The 21,928-nt window shown below is 37.6% G+C and overlaps 1 protein-coding gene and 1 pseudogene across 10 annotated transcripts in view; both read left to right on the top strand.

The window, feature by feature from the left end:
* bt (projectin protein bent) overlaps positions 1-21,928 on the top strand; it is a 3,328,983-nt gene that overhangs the window by 2,164,688 nt on the left and 1,142,367 nt on the right. The gene's annotated exons all lie outside the window — the stretch shown is intronic.
* Positions 4,094-6,224, top strand: LOC137234223 (protein HID1 pseudogene; annotated as a pseudogene).

Below are 21,928 nucleotides of genomic sequence, written 5' to 3' on the forward strand. Positions count from 1 at the left end.
TTTTTCCAGAAAACGCACCCAACAACTAAAGCCTCCTTTAAAAGGGATTCTCATTCGATAGCTCCTGACGAAATAGAAAAACAACACGAAGATTGATAACAATATGCCAGAGGCAACATTATCAAGAAGAGTAGGCAAATTTGAAGTCAGGAAAACTAATAAATGGGAAGAGTGAGATTTTAACCCTGAACCCATATATAGATGAAGAAGGCATCATTCGAACTGGGGCATCCAAAGACATGTCCCATAACGAAAGTCATCCCATTATTCTTCTTTATACTTGCAGGTTATCCAGTCTAATAGTTCAATCCTCTCATGAGACCACCCTGCATGGAGGGAACCAGCTGATGCTACGTAATATCCGAACTCAGTACTGGATCCCACGCGTTAAAGTCATGATAAGGTCGGTTATCCACAACTGTAAGGTCTGTACTATTTACAGGAAGCGGACACAAACGCAACTTATGGGGATCCTTCCGAAAGAGCGCACCACCTTTACTAGGGCCTTCACTAACACTGGGTAGATTTCGCGGGACCATTCAATATAAAATCCTACCGAGGGAGGGGATGTTGAATTTCAAAAGGATACGTTTGCCTGTTTGTCTGCTTTTCGACGAAAGCCATCCATCTAGAAGCGCCAAACGACCTTAGTACCGGATCCTTCCTAGCTGCCTTCGCCAGATTTGTATTCAGGCGAGGCTGTCCGAAAAACGTTTACTCCGACAAAGGTACTAACTTTGTCGTAGCTTCGCGATCGTTAAGATCCGAGTTTAAGGCATTTCTGCGTGAAGCAAGGGACGGAACATTAAATAAATACAGCCATCACACTTTAGAATGGCATTTTATATCGCCAAGCGCTCCTCACATGGGAGGTTTGTGGGAAGCGGGGGTAAAAAGTTTTAAGACCTACTTTAAAAAGATCGCGTCCGATCATAAATATACTTTCGAAGAGTTTACAACCCTCTTATGTCGAATTGAGGCCTGCCTCAACTCGAGACCTCTAAGTCCCTCATCCAACGACCCTTCCGACCTGGAGCCGCTTACTCCAGGCCATTTTCTCGTAGGTGGGCATCTTTTAGCTCCACCTGAACTCGATTGTAGTGAAAACCCTGCGGCAATTGTAAACCGATGGCAAAAGATGAAAGCCCTTCATCAAACCTTTTGCAAAAGATGGAAATCGGATTATCTCACCGAGATCCAGAAAAGGTATAAATGGAAACATCCACAATCCAACTTAAAACCCGGCGACCTAGTCGTCATAAAAGAGGATAACCTGCAACCAAACGAGTGGAGAGTGGGGAGAATCGTCAACACACATCCAGGTTCCGATAACCGTGTACGTGTTGTTGACGTCAATACAATTCAGGGACAAATTAGCAGACCAATCGCGAAACTGCTACTACTTCCGCCCAGCGACAACGAAAATGAACTTTAATAGTCCACACTCCTTCATTCCAAATAACCCAGCTCTCGTTCACCCCGAACGAGGCCAACACACAAATAACCCAGCTCTCGTTCACCCCGAACGAGGCCAACAAACCAATAACCCAGCTCTCGTTCCCCAGAACGAGGCCAACAGAACCCTAACTCAGATACTGTCTTCCACATAATACCTTTTCCAACGATTGCGTGGGTGCGCCGCTGCCACCACGCAATTGTTCGAAAATAGTTTAATATCGCAAGGAATCCCAAAGAAATTTGTTCATACCATTCCATTATATAAGGACAAGGAAAATGAATTTCATTCGTTTGGGAGGAATATTTGACTGCCTTTCACAGTCTGTGTCAGATCATATTCGTGAACATATTTCAACCGTTTTGGTTAAAATTTATGAAGGATTTTCGGATACGATTATCATATGTTTCTTCACATCTCATACAAAATCAGATATTCAATGGAAAGGTAAATTTTAACAAGTATCATATTCATGACTCAGTCAACAAAGATATACAGGACAGATTCAGAAAGCTGAATGAAAAATGGTTAAAACTTGTTGCTCACCCAAAGTAACCACATTTGGTTCAAATATGATCCCATAATATGCTTGGCAAACAATATTCAGTTTGCCATAACAGCTTTATTGTTATTGAATCCCTAATGAGTAATTTTAAATTGGTCCAAATTGATGGTCGGATTTTACTGTCCATGTAACAAATGACAATCAAAAATTAATTATTTGCAATAATTTACGAAAATAGAAGAACACCATAAATAATAAAGATTTAATTTTTTGCTGCATTTGCAATAAAGGATAATAGGCTTTGCTTGATTAGGCACAACATCTACATATGAGTAGTTGCATGCAGTTTATTTTGATTGCCCTAATGTTAAGGAGGAAACGGCTGCTATCCATTTTAACTATTTTTGTAAAAGCGTAATAATTGCTTGGGGCTGCTAACTGAGGTTCGCTTAATGAAGCGAGTGGCTCGGTATCTTTCATTTCAAAAAAAATTACCCAATTAATGGTGCATAAAGCGCATGCGGTTTCCTTTATTTACAGGAGAAACTAATATCCGAAGTCAACATCCCTTTTTCTGATGTGAGGGATTTTCAACATTGTGAATACATACAAGTGGCAAATGTTTGATAAAAACGTTCACAACAGTAAACAGCCTCGATCACCTCTTCAATCGCTGTTCGAGTACTTAAATCATTTGCTCAATAGTCCTTTTCAACCATTTTGTAGACGATTGGTATATTGCATTAGTTGCATATTTTAACATGTTTGCATAATTAATCAATTAACTTGATTTTTAAAAATGAATATTAATATGTAGTTTGATTTTCTGTATACACATTTAAAAGAAAGGCTGAGTTAAAACATAAATGTTCAATTTATGGCAATGGAGGGATAGGAAGATTTTTCACTTGTATGTATTCCCAATGGTTTTCAATTTTCTGTTACATATACATACATTAATAAAACACTCACCGATCTAATACAGAAATGGGCACCGCATTTTTAAAGTTCACCCAACTCAAAGGTGTAGTACTTCCCTTCTTTAGCGGTAATTGTCTTTGTTCGTTTATGGAAAATTTACCACACTCCTTTAAGCCGGCATGGACATGGAAATTTGATGCCATACAAGGGCCCATTGACAAAGTACCTTTAACAAGATTTAATTGTAAAACATCACAAATAACTTCATGTTTTTCAAAACCCGTACCTGATATATTTTTCTTGCAAGTAAAAAAAAAAAAAAGATGATAACCGTCTGTGGATCATTCAACTTTGCTGACTTGCAATGGATTATGGTGAATCCAATCAACATACAGCCGCAATTAATGTTTCTACAGACAATTGTTTTTACAGATTCTTTCGATGTCTCGTAGAGTGTGCGGAGCAATAGCAAACGTAAACCGTGGCCATTACAAATTTCCAGCACAAACCATTTTTCCAAAAGCCTTAAACAATTTCGTACTGAATCAGTTGAGACGCGTACGGCATAAAACGCGCCCTCCATAGAGGTTAATTTTTCCTTTAGGTTTAATTTTAAGTATAGCGTGACTTCATCGACGTGCCAACCTAAACTATAAAATTCCAATATAAATAAGCTGGCTTTTTCTTCATAATACTAATTTGCATATTAAAAAGGGATTTAATAGGTCATAACCAGGTTGCTTATAACCAAATAATAAAACTTTCGGCTATCAGCTGTACAAACGATGAAAATCTTTGCGTAATTTTGAATAAATTTGTATTAATTGCTGCAACTTTTTGTTGGCGGCCACCGTGGTGTGATGGTAGCGTGCTCCGCCTATCACACCGTATGCCCTGGGTTCAACTCCCGGGCAAAGCAACATCAAAATTTTAGAAATAAGATTTTTCAATTAGAAGAAAATTTTTCTAAGCGGGGTCGCCCCTCGGCAGTGTCTGGCAAGCGCTCCGATTGTATTTCTGCCATGAAAAGCTCTCAGTGAAAACTCATCTGCCTTGCAGATGCCGTTCGGAGTCGGCATAAAACATGTAGGTCCCGTCCGGCCAATTTGTAGGGAAAAATCAAGAGGAGCACGACGCAAATTGGAAGAGAAGCTCGGCCTTAGATCTCTTCGGAGGTTATCGCGCCTTACATTTATTTATTTTTTTTTTATAATTGCTGCAACTGCATCGAGAGTGAAATTGTCGTACTATCATCATTTATATTGTCTTCATCTAATGTAGGCATTCGCAGAAAAGTATCACTACAGCTATCGAAAAATTATGAATGACAATGGTATTACTTTTTCACCGTGTGTTTTTCGTGGATTTGTGAAAATAATCCCTGTTAAAACAGGAAAGTTTTGCTGAAATATAAGAAGTTAACTCAAAATTGATTTATTGCGCAGATAAATACACAATTTTTAGCCGACCTGCAAACAGACCGTGCTCAGTACAAGTTGTAAGGTGAGATTTGTATACACAATATGGGAAATTCCGACTCAAAATTGAACTTCCGCAAAGCAATTGTACAACTAACGCAAACACATCAAAAAGTTGATGACACCGACGAACAGTTCTGGGATCAATTTTGGTATGGACATCAAACATCATTGGAAGATGTATTCGCATTGGTCACATCAGCAGAAATACGAAATATACGTAACGAAAATCCAGCCAATTTTGCGACTCTCTGTTACAAGGCCGTCGAAAAGTTGGCATTGGCCGTGGATAATAGTTGTCGCACTCAAATGGAACAACAATGTGTGCTGAATTGTGTACGTTTACTAATACGTATATTACCATATATTTTTGAAGATGAAAAGTGGCGTGAATTCTTTTGGAGTAGCCTGCCTACGCGTAATACGCCCACATCTACCGATGTGGTAGATATATTACGTGAAAATTCGCCACGTCTAACGAGCCCGCAACAGCCAGTACCATTAGCGCAATCATTGATAAATGCATTATGTGATCTGCTATTTTGTCCTGATTTTACGATTACTGCTACAAGACGCGCCGGCCCTGATAAGGCCGAGGAATTGGCGAATATTGATAGCTGTAAATACATTTGGGAGGCGGGTGTGGGTTTTTCCAACTCACCACCCAAAAACGCCAATATGGAAAAGATACGCTTTGAAATATTAAAGCTTTTGCTGACATGTTTTTCTGAAACAATTTATTGTTTAACGGATGAACCAAATAGATGGATAGCATATTTCACTTCAGCGGAGAATCGATATGCTTTGCCATGCCGGTGTACCCTACAATCATCTGTTGTTTGTAGATACCACTGAACCGTTGGTAGAAGCTTGTCTACAAATTTTGATTGTAACATTAGATCATGATATGGTTATACATCAACAGCAACAACTCGAATTGCGCCGTCAGTTGCAAACATCCAATCCAGCTGCCTCTTCAAATTCTTATGATGATGGCTTTGGCGATAATTTATTCATTAATTATCTATCGCGTGTACATGGCGATGAAGATTTTCATTTCATACTTAAAGGCATAACACGTTTGTTGAATAATCCTCTACTACAAAATTACTTACCAAACTCGACGCAACGTTTGCATTGTCATCAGGAGCTCTTAATACTTTTTTGGAAAGTGTGCGATTTTAATAAGAAATTCTTGTATTTTGTGCTGAAAAGCTCTGATGTGCTAGATGTACTCACACCAATACTTTATCATTTGAATTATTCGCGCGCAGATCAATCGCGTGTTGGACTGATGCATATCGGTGTATTCATACTCCTGCTATTATCGGGTGAGCGCAATTTTGGCGTGCGTCTCAACAAACCCTACACCGCAACGGTGCCCATGGACATACCCGTATTCACCGGCACACATGCTGATCTACTCATAACTGTTTTCCACAAAATTATCGCTACTGCTCAACGTCTATAGCCGCTCTTCAATTGCCTACTCACTATACTTGTGAATGTTTCACCTTATTTAAAAACGCTGTCTATGGTTGCAAGTGTAAAGTTGCTGCATTTACTTGAAGCTTTTAGCACTCCTTGGTTTCTACTATCTGCACCTAACAATCACCATTTAGTCTTTTTTCTTTTGGAAATTTTTAATAACAACATTCAATATCAATAAACAAATTTCATAAGCTCCAAATTATCCGTTTGCATACAGTTGACCACATCAGGAAATCGCGTAAAACTTCGCTTCCCAGCTTTATGAAAAACCATGGAATAAAACCTGAAAATAAAAATACAAAATTAGTTAATAAAAAGTAACATTACGCAGTTTAGTATCTATACTCACCGCGTGTTTTATAAGAATGACATTTTTTTTCATTCAGGAAGTGAGAAATTGTAGAAAACGTCAAAATCTCTACATTTAATGTCTGACTGTCAATGATTATTGCAATACAAATTTTAGGCCTCATGCACAAGCATTTCGCGCACTACACGTCACGCACTACACGCCACACATGTCGCGTATTACATATCTCGATCAATCATTCATTTGGTCGAGATTTAAAATACTTAATTCCACGAATCTCAACATTATCGACAATACACGTCGAAAATAGTGTTGAATGGTGGAAGTGCAACTCTGTAATACGTTTTCAGGCAGGTTTCGAACCGTTCCGTGTGGTGGGAGGCCACTTGTTGTGAAAACAAAGTTCACCACATATCAAAAATAAATTGTTAGGACTACTTCGGCGACATCTACCGACATAAAATAAATTATAAAATGCACTAAAGGCGCTAAAACACCAGCCACATCGCATGGATGCGTGCTAAATCCGTTTTTTCTCCGTTTCTTTGCGCGCGTAAGTATTTACTTATGGCCTTTAATTTTTTATTTAAATTAAATTTTATTTCAATAAAATGTTTTTTTCTTCTGCGAAAATATATTAGAGATAATTTTTTTATTTACGCCACCCAAACAACATTCCGCAAACCTCAATTTGGGCATGATCAATGATACCAATATTCTTTCAGATCATGACCCGTTACCAAACCTTATTGGCCAAGTCAGAGGGAGGCGCAAAGCGTTTCGACTTCGCGTGCCAGCTCTGCGGCAGGGACCATAGTCTACGACTCTGTGCCGAATACAGAAAAAAATCCCAGGAGGAGAGGTTGCGGGCCGTGCTGTTGCACAAATACTGTCCGAATTGTCTGTCGCCCTTTCACCGCGTGGACAAGTGCAATAGCAAATATCGCTGCAAACGGTGCCAGCAAAAGCACCACACCACGCTCCATCTAGATGAGCGTCTTTCTGAACGCGATGATGCAACAACCATTGGCGACGACAACCCGTCCGATGACACGTTGCCAATCCACCTAATGGTGCCGACAAAGTCGTGGGCTCAGTAGGTGCAGGAAGAGGAAGTGGAGGAAGAGAGAGTGAAAATGGAGGAAGAGAGAGCAAAAACAGGACTGAAACCGTCAACGAGCAGGAACGGGATGCGCAGTTTCCGACCGCTGTTGCAGCACGAACGAAGGGCGGAGGAAGTAAAGAAAGCTCGAAAACATCAAAATAATTGGCGGCACCGTGACGTTGGACTCCAACGAGGCCCCACCAAGCCATCCAAACGCGAGAGACAGCAGCGGTGAAAAAAACCGACGCCATACTCTCTTCAGTACTCTCAAAGTACCAGGACGCTAACGTGCGACACGCCTGAAGGCTTCCGGACAGGGCGGCTGCTCCAGGCTACTCCATCGCCCATCATGCGGCCTTTCGTGCCCATTGCGCCGACGGCCATCGTACGAATTGAATCGCGTGGGCCATTATTGATCCCTGCGCCACCAGCACGATCGTCGATGCGGAGCTGGTACGCGACTTAAAATTGGAGCGCCAAGGACATGGACAATGCACCCTCATACTGCGCGGCAAATACGGAGCGTCGACGCGCATAACAACCCAAGCAGCCGTCGTCGAAAGCCATTACCGCTTGAGTCCACCGTCCAATGCGGACCCCAAGATTGCCGCGCCCTTTGAATTCATGCGGCTGGCGGATCCGCAATTCTACCGCTCATCACCAATACGGCTTATACTCGGCGCTGACATTTACGCCGAAATGATGGTGAGCGGTACACCGGCATCGACAGTTGGCGGTCTCCTAACCCAACCGACCGTGTTCGGGTTGGTGGTCTCGGGAGCCTGTCAAAAATAAATATCCGACTTTCACGCCTCACACATGCGCCATCTTATATATATTTAAGTAAATATGCACGGAATTTAAAACCACGTACGTATATCTAATAACTTCTTTTCTTTTTCCACAGGAGAGCGAAACGTGAGGTCAACCATCTGGCGTGCAGTGCTTGCAGTCCGCATCTGTACTGCCTTCTATCGTTACCGCGCCTTACTGGACGTGCGATCACGTGGCATCCTTTTTTTTATTTTTTCTTTGTTTCTTACGGCAAGGGGGCCGGTATGTTTAGGCCACAGGCCTAAATATATCTCCCCTCCCTCGTAATATAATTTTCTTAGTTATTTTTCCTTCGTTTACTACCACCCACATATGCTTGTGATCACTAATACACATAGGCATGTGTGAGTGGTGGTACGCATATATCTTAGGTTTTTACCACTGTGAGCCCGCGGTATAGCAACTTTGTTGCCGTGAAACCCAACGAAGGAGCTGTATCGCGGGTTCATCGGCTCATGTCGCAAAGAGGCTCGTCCTCTTTAAACCCAGCAGCCAGCAAAGGTACACGCAATCGCCCGTTCACGTAAGTTATAATTTCCTAAAAAATTTTTATATTTTAAACTTTCACAACATTTGTTAACATCTTCCTTAACACTTGTTGTATTTATATACATTGAATAAAAAACACTGTGAATTCCCTTTTATTAATACGAAACCTTTTTGGTGTTTTTATTTTCTTCCCATTTTTTCGCCTTAACTAATTTTTAACAAATACGTGGGTGCGCGCCGTTGCCACCACGCATTTGTTCAGTGGATCAGGGTAATACTAGGATGTGTTTTTACATTATGGGTATCAAATTGAAGCTGTTGATGTGTGCTTTAGTACATGGTAGTTTCCATACCTACTGGTGACTATTGTCTCGATATATAGGCCAAAACGTGAACATGGATACACCTAAAATGTGTGTGTAATATGGATATCAAACGAAAGCTGTTGCTGAGAGCTTTAAAGTAATTTTCGTTGTGATATTCGATTTAGTCGCATCAACCTGGAAATACTGATAAATATGCATGCTAAGCCAAAATAAAGACATTAATTAATAATACCCACATACCTATTTACATACGTACTATTCGATTTGCCTGAAATTTGGTACATAAATTTGCCTATATTAGTATTTACGATCCTTTTTTCCGGGAAGTAGACCAGAGACGGACTGGGAATGAGACTCGGAGTGGGACTGGGACTCGAAATGCGACTGGAACAAACTGGGCTTGGACTGGCAATAAATGATGAAGAAGTATGAGAAGAATTTGAGATAAGAGAAAAGAGGGAAGGAGAAGGAGACTGAGAAAGAGATAGAGTGAGTCGAATATAGAGATAGATGAAGCGAAAAAGACAGAGTGAGGAGTGAATAAAAGGATTAAGAAAAAGTGAAGAGGGGCGGCAGAATTAGACGGAAAAAGCTTTTTAAAATGTATGCAGATAGACCAAATTTAGGGCAGAACAATGTCTGCCGGGTCTGCTAGTTTACTTATATACTGTAAAGATATTAACTTTTTTGTTAAAATTTGACTTAAAAAAAAATTTTTTTTAAGTGGGCGTGGTCGTTCTCCGATTTTGCAAATTTTTATTATGCATACATATGGTCACTTGAATAAATGTTTATTACAATTATTGGTTTTTTATTAAAAAATTGAAAAAATGTGACAGAGTTTGAAATGAATTTGAAAATTTTAAAAATTGAAACTCTCCTCAATGATTGCTTGTTCCTCTATTTATATCTTTTCTGTTCATGAAAATTTCAGTATCCGCTCACTCGATTACATCAAAGTCTGTACAGTGTAATACTATTGAAGTAGATTGTTCTATATTCCCACAATTCGGCCATCCTGCTATGCATTCGTCTCGAATGCGTCATGATCGTCATCGTATTCACTTGCCCATGGTTTCATATATTCTGCACACGTTGTGGTTTGCTTCGAGCCTTCACCTTCACCAATGCGAACAACGTCGTATGTGTCATTTAGTTTAACTTTGGTAACACGGTAGGGCCCCAAAAATTTTGGTTTCAATTTAAGGCCACCACCGAATTGCGTGCGTTTTATTGCTACCCTTTCACCGATTTTGTAGATTTTCGATGGTTTACGTCGATGATTAAATGACATTTTATTCTCATTTTGAATTTTAAAGATTTGATCCTTTGCCGCCTTTCATATAGCCTCACGTTCAGCGTCAAAACTTTCAATAAATGCGTCTTCTATTAGCTGTCTGATATTGTGATCGTTCTTTGTACGCATTTTGATACCCACCATAAGTTCGAAGGGTGTTTTATTTATGCTTCTAACGTACGTAGAATTAACTGCTTGCTGTACGTCACCAACGAAACGATACCACTTTGTTGGGTCTTCCACGCTAAGTTTTGCCAAAACATTAATTATTGTCGCATTCAACCTTTCCACCTGACCATTTGCACGAGGCAGACCGGTTGTTACTTGAAAATGTTTGATATTTTCTGCTTCACAGTAATTTTTAAATTCGTCAGTGGTAAAAGCTGAGCCACGATCAGATATAATCCGTACAGGATTACCAAAGACAATACTTTGCATTTGCAGCTTTGAAACAACTTCTTTAGCAGATGTCGTCTTGGTAGGATAAAGCCACGCGAATTTCGTAAACGAGTCAATGACAGCCAAAATGTGCTTATACTGCTTATTTGTTGACTCCAACGGCCCAAGGAAATCAATATGATACGTTTGTAATGGATTTTCTCCCTTATCTAAAGGATGAAGCTCGCCTTCTTGCTTACCACCCTTTCGATTTCCAACTATACAAGGAATACAGTTCGCGATGTGTATTTGTATCTTACCATCGAGCTGAGGTATAAAAAATTCTTTATTCACAAGCTCCTTGGTTTTCTTTAATGCAAAATGACCTCTATCGTGCGCCAGTTTAATAACTTCTCTCTGCATTGCTTTTGGAACCACTAGCAATTCGTCGTCTTCTATAATCTTATACAATATGTTATTTTTCAAACAGTACCCATTGTATGATGGTTTATCCTTTAGTAACTCTCTTATGGTTTGTAGTTCTACATCTTGTGATTGCGCCCGTTGAATCTTAGTTAAAATATTATTATCATGTATTGTCTTAACTGGATGCCTGCTTAATGCGTCAGCGTGTCGGATTTGCGAGCCCGACCTATGTTCTACTATGAAGTCATACTCTTCTAAAAGCAAAATCCATCTCGCTACTCTAGTGCTAAGGTCTTTTTTCTCTAGGGTTTTGGTAAATGCCTTACAGTCAGTCACTAGCTTGAATCGCAAACCGAGTAAGTAAACTCTAAATTGTTTCATAGCTTCAATAACAGCTAAAACTTCTAGTTCGTAACTAGTAAGTTTTCTCTCAGCATCCGTCGTTTTCTTACTCACATAATATACGGGATGCAGTTGCTTGTCATCTGGTGATCTCTGCAACAGTACGGCTCCATAACCATCGATTGAGGCATCTGTGTGAACTTCGGTTTCGTAATGCTGGTTGAAAATTCTTAAAACAGGTCGTGTGCTTAAAACTTCCTTTAACGAATTAAATGCTTTTAGCTGTTCCTCTTTTATTTCAAATTTCGTATTTAACTTTCGTAAATCCGTCAGTGGTTTTGCGATTACTGAAAAATTGGGTATAAATTTCCGAAAGTAACTTGCTAGTCCGATAAAACTTTCTATCTCTTTTAAATTTTTAGGCATATTGTACTTCATCAAAGCTTCAACTTTACGCGGAGATGGTGAAATTTGTTGGTTTTCTATTGTATACCCCAAGAATTCTATTTTAGTTTTAAGAAAATGACATTTTTTAACGTTAATTTGGAGTCCATAGTCTCTGCATAGGTTTAAAACTTCTTCTAAATGTTCTAATGCTTCATTTTCGTTACTAGAAGGAATTATTATGTCATCTATATATGGCAAAGCTATACCACGTCGCGTAAAATCTCTAAAAATTGCATTTATGTGCCTTTGAAATACACTTGGCGCATTTGAAAGACCAAAAGGAACTTTTAAAAACTGGTACTGTCCGCTATGGGTGACGAATGAAGTGTATTTACGACTATTAGGTGCTACATCGACATGAAAAAATCCATTTTTCAAGTCTATTGTACTAAAAATCTTTGCATTCTGTAGCCTATCAAGTTGATTTTCAATAAGCGGAAGAGGAAAACGGTCTCTTACGGTAACTTTGTTGATTTTTCGGTAGTCCACACATAGTCTTGGAGTACCATCGCGTTTTCGTATAAGAACAACTGGGCTACTAAACTCTGAATCAGACTCTTCTATGATACCATCTTTCAGCCACTGGTCAACTTGATCATCAAATATCAATCTTTCACTTAACGGCAATCTTCGAGGTGTACATGAAATTGGTGTTTCATCTTTTAGCACAATACTTAATTGGACGCTTGTAGATTTACATTGTCTAGTTTTAAAATTTTTGACAAGATCTCTTACCTTCTGTTTGGCATGTTTACTAGCTGACTCTTCAACATTTATACAGTCATCATCTTGGTCAATTTCAATATTCAAAACAGATGCATTTTCATTATTATCACGTAGTTTTTTGATTGCAAAACCGGAAGGATTAATTGTAAGCTCGGCTTGTAAGCAAATGTCCGTACCAATTATAACGTCTACGCTTAAACATTCTCTTGGGACCACTCGAAAAAGTAAATTGTATAACTCGCCATCAACTGTTATTGTTTTCGTTAGCTCACCTAATGGCTTACAATTATTGTTTTTACCAAACCCGGTTAACACTACATTTGACTCGACCATGCGTGGTTTATTTAAAGCATTATATACTTCAATTGACATAATGTTAACTTTACTGCCTGTATCAAAAAGCGCATAACAAGTTACACTTTCAATGGATATATATTTTTTCGTAACTTCATCGTTGCTTTTACTAACAACATTCACACATTTTGTAGAGTCACTGTTAGATTTTTCTGGGCGATTCTTTGCAATATGACCCAATTTCTGACACTGAAAACATTTGGCTCCCTTGCTTTTGTTTTTACATTCAATTGATTTGTGCCCTTTCATTCCACAGTTAAAACACATAATGTCACTTTTAATATTCTTCTCAAGACCATTTGATTTCTTTTCATAGTCCTTTTTAACACTCTCTTTTATTTGCAATTGTTTATTTTTCTCACGCATTGTTTCATAACATTTTAATTTAAGTTTAAAGTCTTTTACATTTACCGCGCCATACAATATAGTTGTATTAACATTTATATCTTTGATTCCATCTATCACATATTGAATCAATGCACACTCTTCTACGTTACCACGCGATGCTAAGTCTTTCATATGCAAGAAATATTCATACACATTTTCGTCTTTATTTTGTTTTCTTTCAATTAGGAGTTTATGCATCTGCGCACTATTGGTTACCGATTTAAATTCGCACAACAAACTGTTTTTTAATTTCTGCCAAGAGGTTATTCCCCTTTCCGTCGATATAAAGAGCTTTGCCAACCCTTTAAGCGATTTTTTGGCAAAAATAAATTTCTGGAAGTCGTCCCAGTACATCAACGCTGCCGTTTCCTCAAATTCTTCTACCCAAGTCTCAACGCACAATTTTTCAGACCCGTCAAATGATTTTATACTATCTTCAACATCGCGAAAGTTAATTGCAAAACGAGGCACAAAATGTGTCATTGCATTACTTCTAGCCATCTCATTATTTTCGTTAGCTACATTTACACTTGTTTGCTTATTTCCGTTGGCGTTATAGTTTCCGGTAATATCCGAAAAGCCTACCGCGCCTGCTACGTCATTATTATTTATCTCTTCGACACCATTACAAGACAAATAGAAATCGTCATTTCTTTGCTGTGGCACATTCGCTCGATCCGCTCGTCGATTTACATCGCTGTTATTGATTTGGATTACAGCACCGCTTGAACCGTCAATTGTTCTCACACCGCCACCGTCGCCACGTTCATCATCGTCTTCAACATCGTCATCGTCTTCGTCGTTTGAAATAGCATACCAAATGGCCTTTTCGCAAATTTTTAAAAATAAGAAATTTTAAGTTTTCTTCTCTATAATTCAATCTTAAGACGTTACATATTGCAGCAAGATCGCTTTCGCTTAGATTAGCATCGATGTATTTTATTTTATTTTCATATTCCGCGGTATTTTCGTCAAATTCGAATCCTACAAACTCGCGTAATCGTTGTCGATAGTTTCGGTCACCTTCGAACTCAAACTCGTATTTGTGCAGCGCCGCTATGCACTCTTTCTTACTGCGTTTTAAATTTTCGCGAACTTCCGGAATCGCACCTAACGACATGGTAATCTGCGACATTTCTTGTATATAGCTTTATTTTTTAGGTTGAGCCCACAATATATGGTCACTTGAATAAATGTTTATTACAATTATTGGTTTTTTATTAAAAAATTGAAAAAATGTGACAGAGTTTGAAATGAATTTGAAAATTTTAAAAATTGAAACTCTCCTCAATGATTGCTTGTTCCTCTATTTACATCTTTTCTGTTCATGAAAATTTCAGTATCCGCTCACTCGATTACATCAAAGTCTGTACAGTGTAATACTATTGAAGTAGATTGTTCTATATTCCCACATACATATAGTAATAGGAGTAATATTCCTGCCAAATTTCATCAAGACAGCTTCAACGACTGCCAAATTACAGCATGCTTCTTTTAAAAGTGGGCGGTTCCACGCCCGTTTTCCAAAATTTTACTAATTTTCTATTCTGCGTCATAAGTTCAACTCACCTACCAAGTTTCATCGCTCTATCCGTCTTTGGTAATAAATTATCGCACTTTTTCCATTTTTCGAAATTTTCGATATCGAAAAAGTGGGCGTGTTTATAGTCCGATATCGTTCATTTTAAATAGCGATCTGAGATGAGTGACCAGGAACCTACGTACCAAATTTCATCAAGATAGCTCAAAATTTACTCAAGTTATCTTGTTAACGGACGGACGGACGGACATGGCTCAATCAAATTTTTTTCGATACTGATGATTTTGATATATGGAAGTCTATATCTATCTCGATTCCTTTATACCTGTACAATCAAAATTAATATTCTCTGTGAGCTCTGCTCAACTGAGCAGAAAAAGAAAATAATCAACACAAAATTGTTAATGAAAGCCAAAATTCAAAAATATCAAATTTGAAATTTGCAAAAGACTGTTTGGGGTAGTGAGCAGTGGCGACAAGCAGGTATGCTTGCATCCCAGACTAGCTCGTCAGATTGGGCGGGGTATTACACTACCGGCCTCACCCGCAGCCTCATGAAAAAAGAGGGTTCATACCTAAAAAAAAAGCTGAAAAAGATATAAATTGTTGTGAAGGGCATAGTCAGAAGGGGAAAAGGCTATAAGGGGCAGAAAAAGCTGGAGGCCTGTCCTGTCAGATGGAGTCTACCCTCCCTCTGCAATGCAACTTGCACATTGGGACAGTGGTCTGTCCCGTTGTTCTTCAATCCCTAATATCTATTTCCCTAATACTCACCTATATTAAGCCTTGCCACGAGCAAGCGCAGAACCTACACCAAGAATTATTTTTAGCCCTGCATTATTAGAAAATCTACAAAAAATTTCATCCAAACATAATTTATTACCAATTCCTCAAATAAAAACTCTAACAGAAATACCCTAATATTAATCTCGCAATCTACTTTCAAACTATACAAAAATCATCGAAAGCAATTACAAAATTAATTCCAAATAATTAAGTATTTACTTAATAATTTGGGAAAAATTTAAACAACGTGACATCAGGACGGACAAGGCGACAGCTGTTTCGATTATACCTTGTAAATCTCTTCAAAGCCTTTTCTCCTGGGAGTGGGAGTCGAACCCGCACTCTTACGATAGTTGAAATGGTTATAAACGCATTCAGCTACGTCATGCCTTAGTTGTTGTAAAGTTTTTCCCAATTGCCTTCTTACGCATATATTATCTTTCACACGTCACATAATTCGTATGTAGTTTTGTGTTAAAGCTATGCATGTTTGTAAGGCGATTTTCAGAGAAACTTGGTATTTTGTTGTTGTTTTTGTTCTATTTATAGAACTACAACGAATTAACCAAATGTTGTCTACTTATATGAGTTTACCGGGGATTGCCCGTATCGCTTTAAAATGTATGAAAACATTAATTTCAAGCAATTTTTAATTTTTTTTATAATTTAATTAATAATTTGGGAAAAATTTAAACAACGTGACATCAGGACGGACAAGGCGACAGCTGTTTCGTATTTACCTTTAGAGAAATATACACAATTACCATAATTCAAAAAAAAAAAATTCAAATAAAAAAAGGTTAAATACTATTCATCTATACTAATCGAATGTTGGCTAAAGCCACTTCTAATCTTTCCTACCACCCTAATGTAATATCCTACCAATCCTTATCTTAAAACCTAAATATACAAAATTCCAGCGAATCTCCTTGGAGTAGCAAAATACAATTAAGGAAAAAAATCAAAACCCTAATTCCTGACCCACCGCAAACGCAAAAGTAAATACAAAATCAATTTTGTATATAGCAGGAGTAGGTCATCAAAAAGGAAAACATTTCGTTTTTGTTCCGTTCAAGCCGCGCACTTTGGCACTTTTATTATGAATGCACTTGTAAGTTTGGGACTTGCACTGGGCACTGATATATTTATACTTTGTCGGTTACCTAACGTTGTGCCCTTTTATACCTACCGCCGTGGCAGAGACCGTTACTTTCGTTACTACTTACTTTCTTTACTTTCTTACTATCTTTCGGCTTTCCCGTATTTTCATTTATGCATCCACACGCTCATACATTCACACATTTAAACGTTTACGCAAACTAACACCTACACAGAAGCATTTAGTTTATGCCTTGACCGCAATGTTGCTACGCCTTTGGCAAACACGGTTATTGCTAACACACTAAGTGATGCTCAAGCGACTTTTAACTTCCGCTGCAACATTGTGTTCGCTATAGGCACAATGTTGTCATTACGCGATGTTGTTAGCTGTCAGGCTGTCGTTACATATGACCACATGAAACCTTCTAGGCCATCCCGCCCTCCCACCATAAGGAACTTGTGGGCGCCAGAGCCTCGGCTATTATAGAAACAGTATTCGCCGCGGATATGTGACATAATTGGGTTGCATGGCGCTGGCGACCCCTTGAAAAGGGTTGCGCTACACAACCCCTTGAATCAATTTGGTATTTTAGTGGCCTCTGACGACAGGCATAGTTACCGCGGGTATATTAAGCCTCCTAACCCGCTGGGGTCTGGCAATCGATTGTATAGAATATATATATATATGTAGATATATGTAGATATATATATACTAGCAAGTACCCGTCTTACGCAAAAACTAAATCTATTGAAATTTTGCCATTTGGGTAGGTATAGTTTAAACATAAGAGATACACATACATATATTATGTATATTTTATGTAAAGAAGGTAATATTGTACTACTCTTTCTTGTATGAAATGCATACACTTTTAAATTCATGAACGTTATAAACAATTTGTTTATTAGCAACTTTGAAAGAAACCAAATCGCAAAAAAGTAGAGATTCAAATAACATTAGGTACATAAGTAATTTGAATTGTGGGACGTAAAAAACTTATACATGAAATAGCGTTCATTTTCTTCATCAACTAAAAACTTAAATACAACATTCTTAGTTTAATCGGCAATTGCAGCAATGAGAAACGATTGGTTTTGTTTATACTTAAGCAAAGCGAAATCCAGCTCTTGGCCGAGCGCCATTTACTTGATCGTGAGAAAGCACCTCACTGCGAAGGTCTACGGGAAGATAGTTAAACGTTTATCAGTGGGTCTTATTTTTGGAATTGTTAAATAGATTATAACCTAAAACTTAACTCGTTTGAAAGTTGAAGGTAGATCGGTGGGTATCATTGTTGTTTCGCCTACTGCAGAGCCCGTGGAAATGATCGCTTGTATGATATGTGACATCAATTGCGTGATTTTTAGTCAAGTAGCATTACATAAATTGGTAGGCTTGAGATTTTGCAGAAGTAAGGCACACCAGTTTTCAGACGTCGTTCATATGGTGGTAGCCTGGCGGGGCTAAGAGAGTTAAGAAACTCTGTTGGATAGTGAACAACGTCTTTTTATCTACTGTAGTATTGCGTGGAATTCACCCCATTTCAAACACGCTTAACATTACAAACGCTCCTTCATTGACCCAGGTAACTACCACAAGTTCATTCGCTTTCACTAAGTCATCTAATGCATTAATGCGTCATACCAAACTGCTCAAGCATGAATCATATTGATAATATGTAGGTCAATAATTTGCTGACAAGCATTCCTCCTTGAGTCATGCACCTTTAGTATGTAAATATTAATGTAAGTATGTATATATGCATAGGGTAAGAACTTCTGTATAAATAGTAATGAATTTCGTCAATAAAGAACAATTGCAGCAATTGCGATCCAACGCTACTCATCAGCGTTCGGCTCTTAAATCATTTTTTCCAACTTTATTCTACATGGCGATCCTGCCAGCCTGATCTTCAGTTAGCTGAAAATTTGCTCATAAGCAAAATTCGTTAGATCTTGCTGAACAGAGATCCTGTCATCTCAGAAACAGTTCGCTAACTGCCAAGAATTTTAAAAACAGGACTAAAGATCCTGCCAAACTAAAGATAAAAATTAAGTAGTCCTGACCGAAACAGCATAGAAAGGAAGGAGATATTTTGCGCTACAAAGAGGATTCCAAGAAAATTGCTAACATCATCAGTTAAGAGGAGCTGAGCAAATGAAAATCGAAAATATTACATCATCAGTTATGAAGATTGGAGCAAATCAAAATCGAAGTTAAACAACATACTGATCTGCAACAAGGATGACTGACCAAATAAACGCATAAGCGAAGTGGAATAAACAACATTCTGATCGGCAATAAGGAGAACTGACCAAATAACAGCATAAAGCGAGGTGGAATAAGAATGACGGACCAAATAAAAGCAAACGAGGTGGAATAAAGAAATCTTCAGCAACAGCAAAAATCAGCAGCAAACAACATCTAGACTGACAAGGAGTTATAAATATTTAAGTATAATAAAAAATTTTAGAATCAATTGAGCGGCCTCAGGGACGAAGTTTTTGCTCAGGAAATTTTTTTACCTGCATTTTAAATTAGAATAAATTTTCTCACAATAGGACTAGCTTAATAGAAAAATCTTGAAAAAAAACAACATAAATACAAATTCTCAAGTAAGTTGTTGAAAAAAAAAATTTCATATACCGAGTAAATTGGAATGTCGGAAAAATATTTTAAACACCCTATTGAGTGGGAAGACAAAGTAATTTTAGACGCAGGAACAGTAGATTACGAAAAGGAATTAAAATGGTTAAAACCATTTTGGAAAAAGATAGGCATGAGTAGGGAACCCACAATTGAGGATGTAAAAAATCCCACAACCAGGGAAGAAGAAACCGCGAGAATGATTCGAATGGTATTCCCCGAGAGAGCTTAAAATTAAATTGTAATAGCGTTGAAACTTTTTTGACTATGAAAGAAAGTTAACTATACTAAGCTTGTAGATTATATTTTTTTTTTGGAAATGTTAAAATCCTTTTAACCTAAAAATATTTTTAATTTAAAAATTATAGACTTGCAATTCTATAACACGAAGCTTATAAATAAAATGGAATATTTAAGATAAAGAATAAAATCAAAGAAATTTTATTAAAATTTCAATTTCCCCTTATTTTCACTGGAACAGGAAAGTAACCACAGAAGGTTCAAAATGACTTGGTGGACTAAGATAGCTCAAGGCATAATGATAGCGATTGCTGGTTATGAATTTGGCAAAGAAAATACTGAGAAAAATCCTGCAAATAAATTAATCACATATGAACCAAAACTGAGTGTATAAAATAAAGAAGAAAACCCAGATAAATTGTTAACTATATTTGCATGCGTAATTTAATTCTTGATTGTCACATTTGCAATTTTAATAAAAAATTACATTAAAAGTAAATTGAGAAAATCAAATAATGTACAACAACGCATTTAAATAAAATGAGTAAATGGCAAGAAATTCATAACAAATTATCTGAAGAAAAAACTAAAGCGGAAAAAGCATACAAATGCATAAATAAAAACGCAACGATAAAGCCAGAAACTATAGTTAAACATTTAAACACGATCGTAGAAGCCCTAAATAATATAGGAGAGATAATCAATACAGTAAATAATATACTCACTAAAGAACACAAAGCAGAAGCTAACCAATTCTTTTTCCACGTACGCGACAAATTAGTATCCTCTTTAGCAAGATACAACATAGAAATATCGATACCAACTACAGTAGAGGAAAATCTTCAAATCGATTTTAACGCCGTTCTAACCGAACCTTTACGAAACCGCAACTCTTCACCAGCACTGAGTCAAACCTCATCAGTGGAAGAACAGAAAACACTACATATCCCACTCATAAAAATCACAATGGCACAAATAGTTGTAGAATTCATCAAAACTTCCTCATCAGTGCTACCAGAATTTGATGGCAAGCCTGAAAATTTGCACAGTTTCTTAGATGCCCTTGAAGCGGGAATCATATTGACAATATGTAGGTCAATAATTTGCTGACAATCATTCCTCACTATTGAGTCATGCACCTTTAGTGTGTAAATATTAATGTAAGTATGTATATATGCATAGGGTAAGAACTTCTGTATAAATAGTAATTAATTTCGTCAATAAAGAACAAATGCAACAATTGCGATCCAACGCTACTCATCAGCGTTCGGCTCTTAAATCATTTTTGTTCAACTTTATCACTTCTTCAAAGGAATTATAAATTTAGCAATTTCTTAATACTCCTTCACAAACAGTTTTGCTAATTTTGTCTGAGACTGAGTTCGTTGAAGTGAGGATAGCTCGCTCATCTAACCATTTTGAGTGCTTATGTTGCCAGTTAGTTAGCAATATCTGGATATTGTTGCATAAACATCGCAGGCTATTAACTTGCAGCAGTTTCTTTTTCTCAGTATTAAATCTGCAAATTGATTAGAAGGGCCATCACCACAAATATTCACTCGCATATTGGCAGACAATTTCAAAATTTGTACATTCCACCACATATCTAATTTCTGTATGCACTCGTTGACAATATCCTCTCTTGTACCCTTTGAAAGCACCGGTGGAGTGTACCTAAAGTCTTTTCTTTATACAAATGTAGGTCCTCCAATTGCAGGCTGTGACGTGATCGTAAATCTTTATAAGCGTCGGTTTCTGGAGAACATCAGCCGTAGGGCAATTTTTTTTAATCGAGCATGCATACTTTTGTTGTGGTGAAATATTAAGTGGCAGCCTAAGGGTGGAATGATAAGTTGTCCGTGCTTGTAGAAGTAGCAGCAACGAACTTTAGACGAAATAAGTGAAGTCTGAAAGGTTTTACGTGTTCCCCCAGCATTTTTCGGACATTGGAGTAGACCTAATTGTATAGTGCTTGTCGCTATTTAGCTTTAGCTCATTTTCTAATAAAAATTGGTGCAGTTCGTGGGTATTGTGTGTTATTTCGCACGTGTTAGCAACAGTCTGATCTACGTCGGTTAAATTTAGGCAAAGCGAAATGCTTTATATCTCTATATGAAAAAACCAAATTTACAAGAAGAATAAGGCCTATATTAAAAATAGAAAGAATTTGTTTATTAGATTCTTAAACTACATACATAGGTGTTACTTTATACGGAATTGACTGTTTTGACTTAAAGTATTTGTCGCAAAATAATAACAAAGCAAAACACATTTTGGTTTTAAATATGTACAATGTGTTTCTTATTACAAAAAATAAATAACAGTTTTAAAATACTAAAAAC

Source organism: Eurosta solidaginis, chromosome X (assembly GCF_040869045.1).
Source record: "Eurosta solidaginis isolate ZX-2024a chromosome X, ASM4086904v1, whole genome shotgun sequence".
Lineage (NCBI taxonomy): Eukaryota > Metazoa > Arthropoda > Insecta > Diptera > Tephritidae > Eurosta > Eurosta solidaginis.